The sequence below is a fragment of the Grampus griseus genome (genome assembly GCF_964374135.1).
Source record: "Grampus griseus genome assembly, chromosome: 16".
Taxonomy (NCBI): Eukaryota; Metazoa; Chordata; class Mammalia; order Artiodactyla; family Delphinidae; genus Grampus; species Grampus griseus.
The window spans coordinates 13,291,486-13,303,603 of NC_139010.1; the positions used below are offsets into that span (position 1 = coordinate 13,291,486).

At 48.2% G+C, this 12,118-nt stretch overlaps 1 protein-coding gene across 1 annotated transcript in view; it reads right to left on the minus strand.

The window, feature by feature from the left end:
• Positions 1–7,451, minus strand: part of RASGEF1A (RasGEF domain family member 1A) — a 178,343-nt gene extending 170,892 nt beyond the window's left edge. The window contains exon 1 of the mRNA XM_082673591.1: positions 7,434–7,451. The gene's annotated coding sequence lies outside the window, so the exon portion shown is untranslated. The remainder of the gene's footprint in view (positions 1–7,433) is intronic.
• Positions 7,452–12,118: the final 4,667 nt, after the last annotated feature.

Below are 12,118 nucleotides of genomic sequence, written 5' to 3' on the forward strand. Positions count from 1 at the left end.
ATTGCATTGACATTTTTGTTGAAAGTCAATGAACCATAAATGTAAGGGTTTATTTCTAGACTTGTTGCCGAAATATTGGCTTCCCTGTGCACCAATGCCAGACAGAAATACAGAAATACGGAGACAGAGATTTTGGAGGAAGAGAGAGATGGCTTTATTTTTCTGCCAGGCAGAAGGGAAGAGAGCAGTCTAGCGCCTCAAGAACTGTGCCCACACCCCCTTTGGGAATGGGAGATTTTATACGTGGGGCTAGCAGTCCAGGGTATATGATAAGGATCAAAGTAGTGAAGGTCCTGCATTCTTCTTCTTCCTGCATTATTTCAAAACAGTCAGTGCTGGCGTCAGGCAGCCCTGTTACTGGGTCCGTTTGTCTCTGGGTTATCAGCCTGCAACTTTTTTCTGAAATGCAAATGTTACAAGGGAGTGCAGGATGTAATTCACATAGTGTTAAAGAGTAATAGGTTAGTTTTGTGGAGTAAAATCTATTTACAGACACTACAGATTAGTAACAGTTAAAAAAAAAAAACTAGGGGTGATTAATTCTTTCAGGCCAGGTTATGTCTCTTCTCTAGCCTGTTCCCTTTATTTTCCTTGTTCTCAGGAGAGGGAAAACTTCATTTCTATTTTTGCTGCAACAGACTCTAGTCTGTGCCACTGATATATATGCCTATCCATATGCCAGCACCATACTGTTTTTTGTTTGTTTCTTTTTTACTGAAGCTTTATAGTAAGTTTTGAAGTCGGGAAACATAAATCCTCCAACTTTGTTCTTTTTCAAAATTCTTTTGGCTGTTTTTGCCCTAGGGGATAAGCTTGCCAATTTCTGTAAAAAGCTTCTGGGATTTTTTTAAAAGACTGCAGTGACTCTATAGATACTTCGGAGAGAATTGCCGTCTTAATCATATTGCATCTTCCAGCCCATGAACACGAACTCTCTCTCCATTTGCTCAGGTCCTTGCTGGTTTCCCTTGGCAGCATCGTGGTTGTCAGTGTGCAGGTCTTGCACTTACACTATCAGGAGTGCCAGAGAGGCTCAGGGTCGGGAAGCTGGGGTGAGGGGGGGTGTACAGGGAGAGGGCACATGCCCTCCTCACAAACACACACTGCAAAGTCACACCAGGACGAAATACCCCCTTATTATAACCCTGAAGAGCAGAGGGAATTTTCTTGAAAACCTAATTCTAGTAAATGGGGGTTCACCCGCACGGCAGCATCTCAGCTAAACAGATTGGTGTCCTGAAACAGAAGCCAGGTTGTTTGTTCTGTTGTCCAGAGAGCAAGGCCAAACAATGCTGAATCCCACTCACCCTCTGGTGGTGATATCGGGCACCACCGTGGCACATGGGACCTGGCTTGGGTGGCTGAGTCTAGGCAGCCGCCACAGGCTTCTGGTCATGCGCCGGAGGGAGGGGCTGGGGAAGTGACCCCCGGCCGCTGCCTGGGGAGGGCGATCATGTCTCAAGCCCTCCACCCCCGCCCCATGCTTCTCCACTCAGCCTGATGGAATCAGCTTCCACTCACCTTTCTTCCCACACACTCTGAGAACATTGCTAACTGAATTCTACTACAGGACACCACAAGTTTATGGCAGCGTGTTGACTAAAAGTGTTTACTGAGGGACTTCCCTGGCGGTCCAGTGGTTGAGACTCCGAGCTTCCACTGCAGAGGGCAAGAGTTTGATCCCTGGTTGGGGAAATAAGATCCCACAGCTGCCAGGTGCGGCCAAATAAAATAAAGTATGATACAGATGAACTTATTTACAAAACAGAAACGGGCTCACAAACATAGAAAACAAACTCATTAAGGTTACCAAAGGGGAAAGGGGTTGGGGAGGGATAAATTAGGAGTTTGGGATTAGCAGATACAAACTACTATGTATAAAATAGATAAAAAACAAAGTCCTACTGTATAGCACAGGGAACTATATTCAATACCCTGTAATAAACCATAATGGAAAAGAACATGAAAAAGAATACATATATATACATACTAATTGAAGTAATACATATATATAAAACTGAATCATTCTGCTGTACACCAGAAACTAACACAACATTGTAAATCAACTATAATTAAAAAATAAATAAGAAACAGAAGTATTCTTTTTTTAAAAAAAACAACAGCCATTTATTTATTTATTTATTTAGCCCTGCCACGCAGCTTTCAGGATCTTAGTTCCCCAACCAGGGATCGAACCCGTGCCTCCTGCAGTGGAAGCACAGAGTCCTGACCACTAGACCTCCAGGGAATTCCCTATTCTAACTTTTTTTTTTTTTTTTTTTTGGTGGTACGCGGGCCTCTCACTGTTGTGGCCTCTCCCGTTGCGGAGCACAGGCTCTGGACGCGCAGGCTCAGCGGCCATGGCTCACGGGCCCAGCCGCTCCGCGGCATGTGGGATCTTCCTGGACCGGGGCACGAACTCGCGTCCCCTGCATCGGCAGGCGGACTCTCAACCACTGCGCCACCAGGGAAGCCCTATTCTTACTTTTTAATGAACCTTAATTTTGAAAATTTTCTTTCACACGAAGCCACAGATACACAAATAGGAAGAACCTTAAACATAAGATATATCTGGCAGAGATTCATAAAACTTTCACTTCACAATAAATTCTAGAAAAAAAATGCTTGAAAATAATTACATTTACACTAAAGTTCTCAATCCCTAAGTGGAGGTCTGCGGGAAGCCCCTCTTCGAGCCCAAATTCTATTCCATGAAACAAAGAGGAGGTGTTGCCTTGAGACCCCACTTCCCAGGTCTTCCTGGAAATGATTTTAAACTGCTTGATCTTTGAAACTCTTCAGTTTAAGATGTGCTTCTGTGCAAAGTCACCTGGAGTTGGCACTTATGTCTTGTCCTTGACCAGAGCTTACCCTGCAGCCACTAGGGGGCGGGAGTGAGGCGTTCAGGGGCTCTTGGGTACCAAGGACGCCTACGTGTGTTCCAGGCGGGTCCATGGTTTTCTGTCATTTGTCCTGCAGTTCTTGACTGCTCTCCTTGTATGTTTTTACTTGCTCAGATGGTTTTTGCTTGTTCCTTTCTATCTCTGCACTTTCTTGTGCCTTTCATTTCCCTCTTCCTTTCTGCATATCTCAGGCCTTGGCTGCTGCACATCCCAGCACTGTGCTTCCCGCTGCCTCTACCCCGTGTGCCTCTGCAGGCCCAGCGAGTGCAGCTTTGTGCCTTCTGCACGTGGCTTGACTTTATTTGAGGCCTCGTGGGTGATTCCCTAGCTGAGGCAAAGGCCCATTCTCGGCACATTCAGAAACTAGAGAACCAGTTTGGTACAGCACTGATAGGTTGTGAAGGACTTCTCCAATTCCAGGAGGCAGGCCAAAAGAGCCTCCTTGACTCAGATGTGATTTTTCTGGAAAGATTTTTATGAATACCTTCCAGGAATTGGCTTTTGGATGCCAGCCATGTGGGTTTTTAAAAAGGCAACTCTGGGGCTTCCCTGGTGGCACAGCGGTTATGAATCCGCCTGCCAATGCAGGGGACATGGGTTTGAGCCCTGGTCCGGGAAGATCCCACATGCTTCGGAGCAACTAAGCCTGTGCGCCACAACTACTGAGCCTGAGCTCTAGAGCCCGTGAGCCACAACTACTGAAGCCCACACGCCTAGAGCCCGTGCTCTGTAACAAAGAGAAGCCACCACAATGAGAAGCCCGCACACCGCGACAAAGCGTAGCCCCCGCTCGCCGCAACTAGAGAAAGCCCGCGCGCAGCAACGAAGACCCAATGCAGCCAAAAATAAATAAATAAATAAATTTATTTTTTTTAAAAAAAGGTAACTCTGTTGCTCTGGCCCTCTCTTCACAATCTGGCCATTTTCAAAACACATGTTGCATTTCTTTTCTTTTTAATATTTATTTGGCTGTGCTGGGTCTTAGTTGCGGCAGGCGGGATCTTCTATTTGCGGCATGTGGGATCTACTTCCCTGACCAGGGATCGAAACTCGGCCCCCTGCATTGGGAGCACAGAGCCTTAGCCACTGGACCACCAGGGAAGTCCCAGCACTTGTTGCATTTCTGTACGTATATTTTTAAACTTTGGCTCAGTTCGTTGTTGATTCACTCAATGTCTTAAGGAGAGTGGAGCTCCAAGAATAAAATGGTAGTATGGGGCTTCCCTGGTAGCGCAGTGGTTGAGAGTCCGCCTACCGATGCGGGGGACGCGGGTTCGTGCCCCGGTCCGGGAAGATCCCACATGCCGCGGAGCGGCTAGGCCCGTGAGCCATGGCTGCTGAGCCTGCGCGTCCGGAGCCTGTGCTCCGCAACGGGAGAGGCCACAACAGTGAGAGGCCCGTGTACCGAAAAAAAAAAAAAAAATGGTAGTAAGCACTGGCTGCCTGCGCACATCAAGAAACTGGCCCAGGCCATGGCTCCTCAGGCAGTACAGCCTTTTTAAGTCGCCCAGTCCTTCTTAACAGATGTTATTTCATTAAAAGCCCCGCCCTCGCCACAGCTCTGAAGCCTTAGGCCTCTTCTAAGCCAGAGTCAGAGGTGCTGAGTTCTCAGGCCATGTGGGTCTTCCGGTACGCCCAGTCCTCTTGCATTTCTATTCCAAGACTTGCTTCTCCACTCTCTGGTCCTCTCTGATGAGTAGTGAACGGCCTCAACTCAGTCACTCCTGTCTTTAATTCTGAGGGTCCCCTGATGGTCTCCTTTAGCTGGCATTTATTCTGCCCTTGTCAGTTGTGGGTGCCCTGTGATGGGCTCGTTATCTGATACTTGTTCTGTGTCCGCCACACATTGAGCCTGCAGTGGAGCAGCCCCTCAATCCTGGAGCTCCCCAGTTCCTCAATGAGCCCCAGGAACCCGATGCTTCCCAAGGACCCAATGCTCCGAGGAGATCAGGGGAGAGAAGAGGCCTAGCAGAACAGCCACTCAGAAACACTTGTGGAGTGAAGACTGGCGCCCCTGCTGGTCTGACTCTGGTCCCACATCCCTGAAGCTGCACCCAGATCACAGGACCAGGTGTTTCCATGGTGATGACATACAACACTGAACTCTTATTTCTGCATCACTTCCAGGTCCCCACACCCCATCCCTAATTCAATGCTCAGGTGTCCAGATGCAATGAGGCAGAACACAAAGAAGTGGGGTTTCAAGGGTCCTGGAGAAGGGGTGGCCAGGGTACTTTTGACAGGAGGCAGAGGGCTCTGAGCTCAGGGACCATGAGCCTATGGATCAAGGCTGTAGCAACTGAGAGATCATGGATTTGGGATTTAAGGAGCTTAGACTTGGGAACATGGGTGGGAGACCCATGAGAGGGAGCCCAGAGGTTCATGAAGCCCTAAAAAGAAGAGATCTAGGACGAGCTAGTGGGGAGTCAAGGTTGGAGAGAGAACAGCTTGTCCTAAGGAAGGCCTTCTCCATCATAGAGCAGTCCTAGAACAGGCCTCCCAGCCACTGTAGATGTATGAGCAAACTCCTGAGCACTCCTGCAAGGGAATCAGTCCAGAGGGCTCAGACACTGAGTAGGGTGAGAAAGAGGCTCTTTGTAGCGACTCCCTCCTCTTTTCCCCACTGCCTGCTCCCAGAGGAAATCACTTCCGAGCAGGGCTTTTCCATCCCTGAGCTCTGCCAGGTCACGGTTCACCTCTGAGGTCCTGCCCTCTTCCCCTCATCTCTGTGTCTCCACATGTATCTCCTGTTTGCAGAGGAGACTCTATCATCTGGTGTCACTTGACACAAGATGTTTGGTCGTGCTTTTCATGGGCCTCGTGGCAACAGTCCTTCCTCAACCGTTTGTGTTGCCTTGACTTTTCTCATGTAGTGATCTCCAAAGTGATCCTTCGCTAGATTCTTTTCCTCATCTCATCTTAAAGGTGAGTTTTCCTAGACCAGATTTGCGTAGGACATTTGTGTCAGGGAGAATCAGGGCTGTGAGTGTCAGGGCTGTGTCTTAGGCTTGTATAGATTTTGTGGGGATTCAAGTTTTTGTATGTAAACATGTTTTGCACCTTAAAAGAATAAATGTTGGGCTTTCCCGGTGGCACAGTGGTTGAGAGTCCGCCTGCCGATGCAGGGAACATGGGTTCGTGCCCTGGTCCGGGAAGATCCTACATGCCGCGGAGCGGCTGCGCCCATGAGCCATGGCCGCTAAGCCTGCGCGTCCAGAGCCTGTGCTCCACAACGGGAGAGGCCACAACAGTGAGAGGCCCGCGTACAGCAAAAAAAAAAAAAAAGAATAAATATCATTATGTGTATGAGAGGTTATAAAGGCAGGGCATAAAGAGCACTAGGAAGTAGGGCCAGTGTACTACTATGTCTCAGTGGATGAAGTAGACACACCATCATGTTCAGACATCTTCTGTGTGTGCCTAAGCCTGAGTCTGTAACTCAAGGGGGCAAACCATTGGCCCCGGATGTGGCCATATCCCCCTGACCCACCCGGGTGTTCACTTTGATCCTCAGTTTTAATGATTTCCTTGCTTTTCTTCCTAGTCTTACTCCCTTCGTGCCATATCCTAAGAGGCCTGGCTTCACATGCCCTGTCCACTCTCTGTCCATGGCCTTGTGCCTGTGTCTTACTCCCAGGAAATTAGGATTCAGCCTCAGCCAAGGGGCCAGTCTCTTCAGACAAGCCTATCTGGTATTGTCTTTCTTATGATCAAACACTAAACTCAGAAAAAACCAATGCTGTCAACGGGGTTTTACACCCACACCATCTTGATGCTTCCTGAATAAACAAATGCCCCAGAGGTTTTTGCTCCTTCACCTGTCACCTGACACAGCAGTCGCGTGCAAGGGACCCTAGGAATAAGAGGCACGGTGCTATCCTTTACATTTAATTAGCTCCACATTTTTTATTAATGCAACATTGAAGAGCTGACCGGCTGACCTACTTATCCAGCCCACAGGGCAGGCAAAGCTCTAAAATCTAAAAGTGAAGTTCAACCTTTAGGAGGTTAATTTTGTATATGCAGAACGTGCAGAGTATGAAAAAATGTTACATTAAAAAAACATTTAGAGTCCGTGTGCTTTACAGCGTGAGTCGGAAGGCTGGCTATGTCACGGTGCTCATGCCCCTGGGGTAACCCTGAGAAGTAGTTCTGTATCAAACCTCATGAAAGCTTATTTCTTCTCTTTATCCTGATATTGTTGGTTACTATAATAATTTAACCAGGCCATTCAGTCTTGTCTTCAGCAGATGGCTTCTGCTTTCCTGCCACGCTTGCCTGAAGAACCATTTTAAGTTAAAAGCCAGAAGTTGCATGCCCAACAAAGGACCGTCTCAAAGCCAGGGTGGGAAGGACTGGATTGCATACTCAGCAAATGACACTACAAAAAAGACTCATGGGTACAGGATTCTTAGCATCAACTAACATCACCTGTAAGACTGTCCCAGGGAACCGAGTGAGGGCTTCTAGGACTCTGAGTTCAGAACAGAAGCAAGCAAATCACCACGACTGTGTGTCTGGGGCACTGACCTGTGTTTCGGGAATCCATGGAGATCGGCATGTTGTTGTATCGTGCGGTGGCCCTGCCTTGTCCTCAGGGTGAGGGGGAACAGAGTCACATCTTCCGGCAACGCGCCCTCACACTGACTGATGAACTCCATCAGTACACAGCGGCGTGTCTGTGCTCTGGAGGGAAGGAAACAAAGAGAGTGATAGCCTAGAGTGCCTGCCTCCCAGCTCCCACCCACACGGTGAGACAACGGATGCCGGGCTCATGCCTGGGAGAGGTCTGCCGCTCCCGTTCCTCCCCTTCTGTCCTGCCTAAAAGGGGGTCTTCTCATCGAGAAGAAACCGTACGGACTTCCCTGGTGGCACAGTGGTTAAGAATCCACCTGCCAATGCAGGGGACACGGGTTCGAGTCCTGGTCCAGGAAGATCCCACATGCCGCAGAGCAACTAAGCCCGTGCGCCACAACTACTGAGCCTGCGCTCTAGAGCCCGCGAGCCACAACTACTGAAGTCCGTGCACCTAGAGCCCGTGCTCTGCAACAAGAGAAGCCACCACAATGAGAAGCCCGCGCACCACAACAAAGAGTAGCCCCTGCTCCTGCAACTAGAGAAAGCCCATGCACAGCAGTGAAGACTCAACGCAGCCAAAAATAAAAATAAATTTATAAAATTAAAGAAGAAGAAGAAGAAGAAGAAACCGTACGTTTTGAAGCAGTCCCTACTGTGGCCAGCCAGGACAATTCACTTACTCCTGGCCCTCAGCCTGCCCTTTTCCCAGGGCCAGGCAGTGAGGCAGAGAAGACGTTTGAGAGCCAAAAACCAGTGAGGTGGACCTAGGAGCCTGCTGGGATCCAGGCCGAGTGTGTGGACCTGAGTGAGGACCCCTGAGTTCACGCCCCAGCTCTGCCACAAGCTGGCTGTGGCCTCGCTGCGTTTCTCTGCTTCCTATCTATAGAATAATGATGAGAGAGCCTCCTCCCTCGGCTTGTTATGAACTTTAAATGAATTAATATGTTCAAAGAACTTAGAAGAGCACAGCTTCGTGAGTGCCCATGGTGTTAGCTCTCATTTTCACTCGGAGACCTCAGGGAAGCTCGTTCCTTTGAGCTTTGGTGACCGCTGTCCATCTCAGCCCTGACCTGAAGATCAAATGAGATCATAGGTAAGAGCTTCGTCAAGGGCCACTTGACCATACCGGAGTAGGCTCGTGAAGTCATTATGGTACGTTTCTGTAGCTTCCCTAGAACAATGGCGTTCCCTTCCCCCGCAGCGCTACGCTCCTGCCAGAGCCTCCTTGGGCCCCTCCCTGCTGCAGGACCTGATGTTCCTGTCTCAGTTTTTGCCTCCAGTTCTTCAGGGCAGAATTTCTGCTCCCCCAGGAGCAGCGGGGGCGAGCAGACAGCCGTGGGTGAGTTTCACTCCATGTTGTTAGCCCTGAGGGTAAAGTCTGGGCAATGGGATGGAAGTGGGTCCCAGTCCTTGCTCAGAGAGCTATTTGCCTGGCACATTGCTAAGCATTCCTCATAACTGATGCCTGTATTAGAAGTGCTCTAGTGTCTATCATTTGGGAATTATAAAACAACAATGTCCTCTACTAACATTTACATTTTACTACACTGTGAAATAACATTTTAGTGGATATCCTTGTCAATAATTCTCTGTGCATGTCCTTGTTTCTTAGAATAAATTTTTAGTAATAGAAGTATTGAGCGAATGTAATAATTCTAATACTTATAGCCAAATAAGACTTCCAAACAGGTTGCTACCAATTTACCCTCTTACCAGCAGCAAATTAACATTCCTGTTTCCTGAGCCCTTACCAAACGCATATTTCATAGTCTCTATCTCTCTATATATCATTGCCAGTTTCATAGATGAAAAATTATCTCTGTGAAGTATAAAAGTTCCTATAAAAATACGGTAGCTCTTTTTTCTTTTTAAAATTTATTTATTTATTTATTATTTTTGGCTGCGTTGGGTCTTCGTTGCTGTGCGCAGGCTTTCTCTAGTTGCGGCAAGTGGGGGCTACTCTTCATTGTGGTGCGTGGGCTTCTGATTGCAGTGGCTTCTCTTGTTGCGGAGCATGGGCTCTAGGCCTGCGGGCTCAGTAGTTGTGGCTCGCAGGCTCTAGAGCACAGGCTCAGTAGTTGTGGCACATGGGCTTAGTTGCTCAGCGGTATGTGGGATCTTCCCGGACCAGGGCTCGAACCCATGTCCCCTAAATTGGCAGGCGGATTCTTAACCACTGTGCCACCAGGGAAGTCCAGTAGCTCTATTTTTAATGATCCAGCAATCCCACTCCTGGAAATATATCCGGAGAAAAACATAATTTGAAAAGATACATGCACCCCAATGTTCACTGCAGCACTACCTACAATAGCCAGGACATGGAAGTAACCTAAATGTCCATCAACAGAGGAATGGAAAAAGATGTGATACATATATACAATGGAATATTACTCAGCCATAAAAAGAACAAGATAATGCCATTTGCAGCAACATGGATGGACCTAGAGATTGTCATACTGAGTGAAATAAGTCAGACAGAGAAAGACAAATATTATATGATATCACTTCTGTGTGGAATCTAAAAAAAGGGTACAAATGAACTTATCTACAAAACAGAAATAGAGGGGCTTCCTTGGTGGCACAGTGGTTGGGAATCCGCCTGCCAATACAGGGGACACAGGTTCGAGCCCTGGTCCGGGAAGATCCCACATGCCGCGGAGCAACAAAGCCCGTGAGCCACAACTACTGAGCCCACGTGCCGCAACTGCTGAAGCCTGTGCGCCTAGAGTCCGTGCTCTGCAACAAGAGAGGCCACTGCGGTGAGAAGTCCGTGCACCGCAACAGAGAGTAGCCCCTGCTCACTGCAACTAGAGAAAAGCCCACACGCAGCATGGAAGAACCAACACAGCCAATAAATAAATAAATAAATAATTAATTAAAAAAAACAACAAACAGAAATAGAGTCACAGATGTAGAAAACAAAGTAATGATTACTCGGGGGTAAGAGGAGGGAAGGATAAATTGAGAGATTTGGTTTGACATATACACATTACTATATATAAAATAGATAACTAATAAAGACCTACTGTATAGCACAGTGAACTCTACTCAATACTCTGTAATGGCCTATATGGGAAAAGAATCTAAAAAAGAGTGGATATATGTACATGTATAACTGATTCACTTTGCTGTACACCTGAAACTAACACAACGTTGTAAATTGGTTGGCTATTGCCAGAATGCTGTGTAACAAACAGCCACAAAGTCTCCACGACATATAAGACTTTGTTCCACATTCATGCACCCTGGGGTGGCTGGACCTCAGCCAATAGGGTGTGCTCAGGTCTGCTCCCTGGGTCTCTAATTATCCTGGGACCAATGGGCAATCTGCATACATTCTACTGCTGGCGATGGCAGAAACACATGAGAACAAGCTTCTGCTCACATCACAGCCACAGGAGTTTCAAAACAAGTCACCTACCAAGCCCAATGTCAAGGGACAGAAAGTCCATGCTACTCACCATGATGTCATCTTGGCTGGAGGCCACTACTGCAGTAAAGTGAAGCATCCAGACCAGTAATTCCACCACAGCTGTGAAGCTGAACACTACCTTACATGCTTATTTGTGGTATTGCTTCCTTCAGAGTATTACCTATTTGGGAGTGCCTTGGACCAGGGGTCAGGTTTAGATATAATGATCAGGGAAGGTAAGTCATGCAGCAAAAATGAGCTTGTAAAGCCAGGAGAACTTCAAGGGGCCAGTGTGAGCAGGAACAAGGAAGTGTGGGGTGGGGTAGGGTGTGGGCAGTTCATAGAGACGTGCGCCAAAATGTGGGGAGAGTTGATTGGGATCCAGAGCAGCAACAGGGGGATCCCTTCTTAGGCTCTTGCAGTAGTTCAGAGCAGGAGCAGTGGAGGCGGAGGGTAGTGATGGGATTTAAATGTAGACTAGGTAGAAAGAAATGGGGGTCAGGCCTGGGCCTCCAGGGCAGGGTACCTCCTTTACTGAAATGGGGAATACTGATGCATGATAATGCTTTTTGAGGCATGGTGATCAGTAGTTCTATTTTGAATGTGCTCAATTTGAGACAGTTATTAGACATCCAAGCGTGGATGTATATGAGGTAGTCGGCTGCTTAGCCTTGTGTCCAGAAAAACGGACTGGAGACAGTGGTTTGGAGAGTCAGCACACAGAATTTAAAGCCATAACTTCACTTACAGGGATAAAGAGAAAAAGAGGAAGTCCAAGGGCTGAGCCAATGGCACTGCCATCACCCCAGGTGGCGGTGAGATTCGGGAGTGGGGCCTCTTGAGAAAGGACCAAGGAGGGCTTCCCTGGTGGCGCAGTGGTTGAGAGTCCGCCTGCCGATGCGGGGGACGCGGGTTCGTGCCCCGGTCCGGGAAGATCCCACATGCCGCGGAGCGGCTGGGCCCGTGAGCCATGGCCGCTGAGCCTGCGCGTCCAGAGCCTGTGCTCCGCAACGGGAGAGGCCACAACAGTGAGAGGCCCGCGTACCACATAAAAAAAAAAAAAAAAAAGGACCAAGGAATGCCACCTCAATACAAGTGGGGAAAGGGTGATAAATGGAATATTGCCTGCCACATCAGTAAACAAAGGATGTCACAGTCATCAGCGATTGCAGCCCTCCAGCGTGAGCTTGTGAGCCCTGAGGAAACTCGGGAAGGAAAGAATATC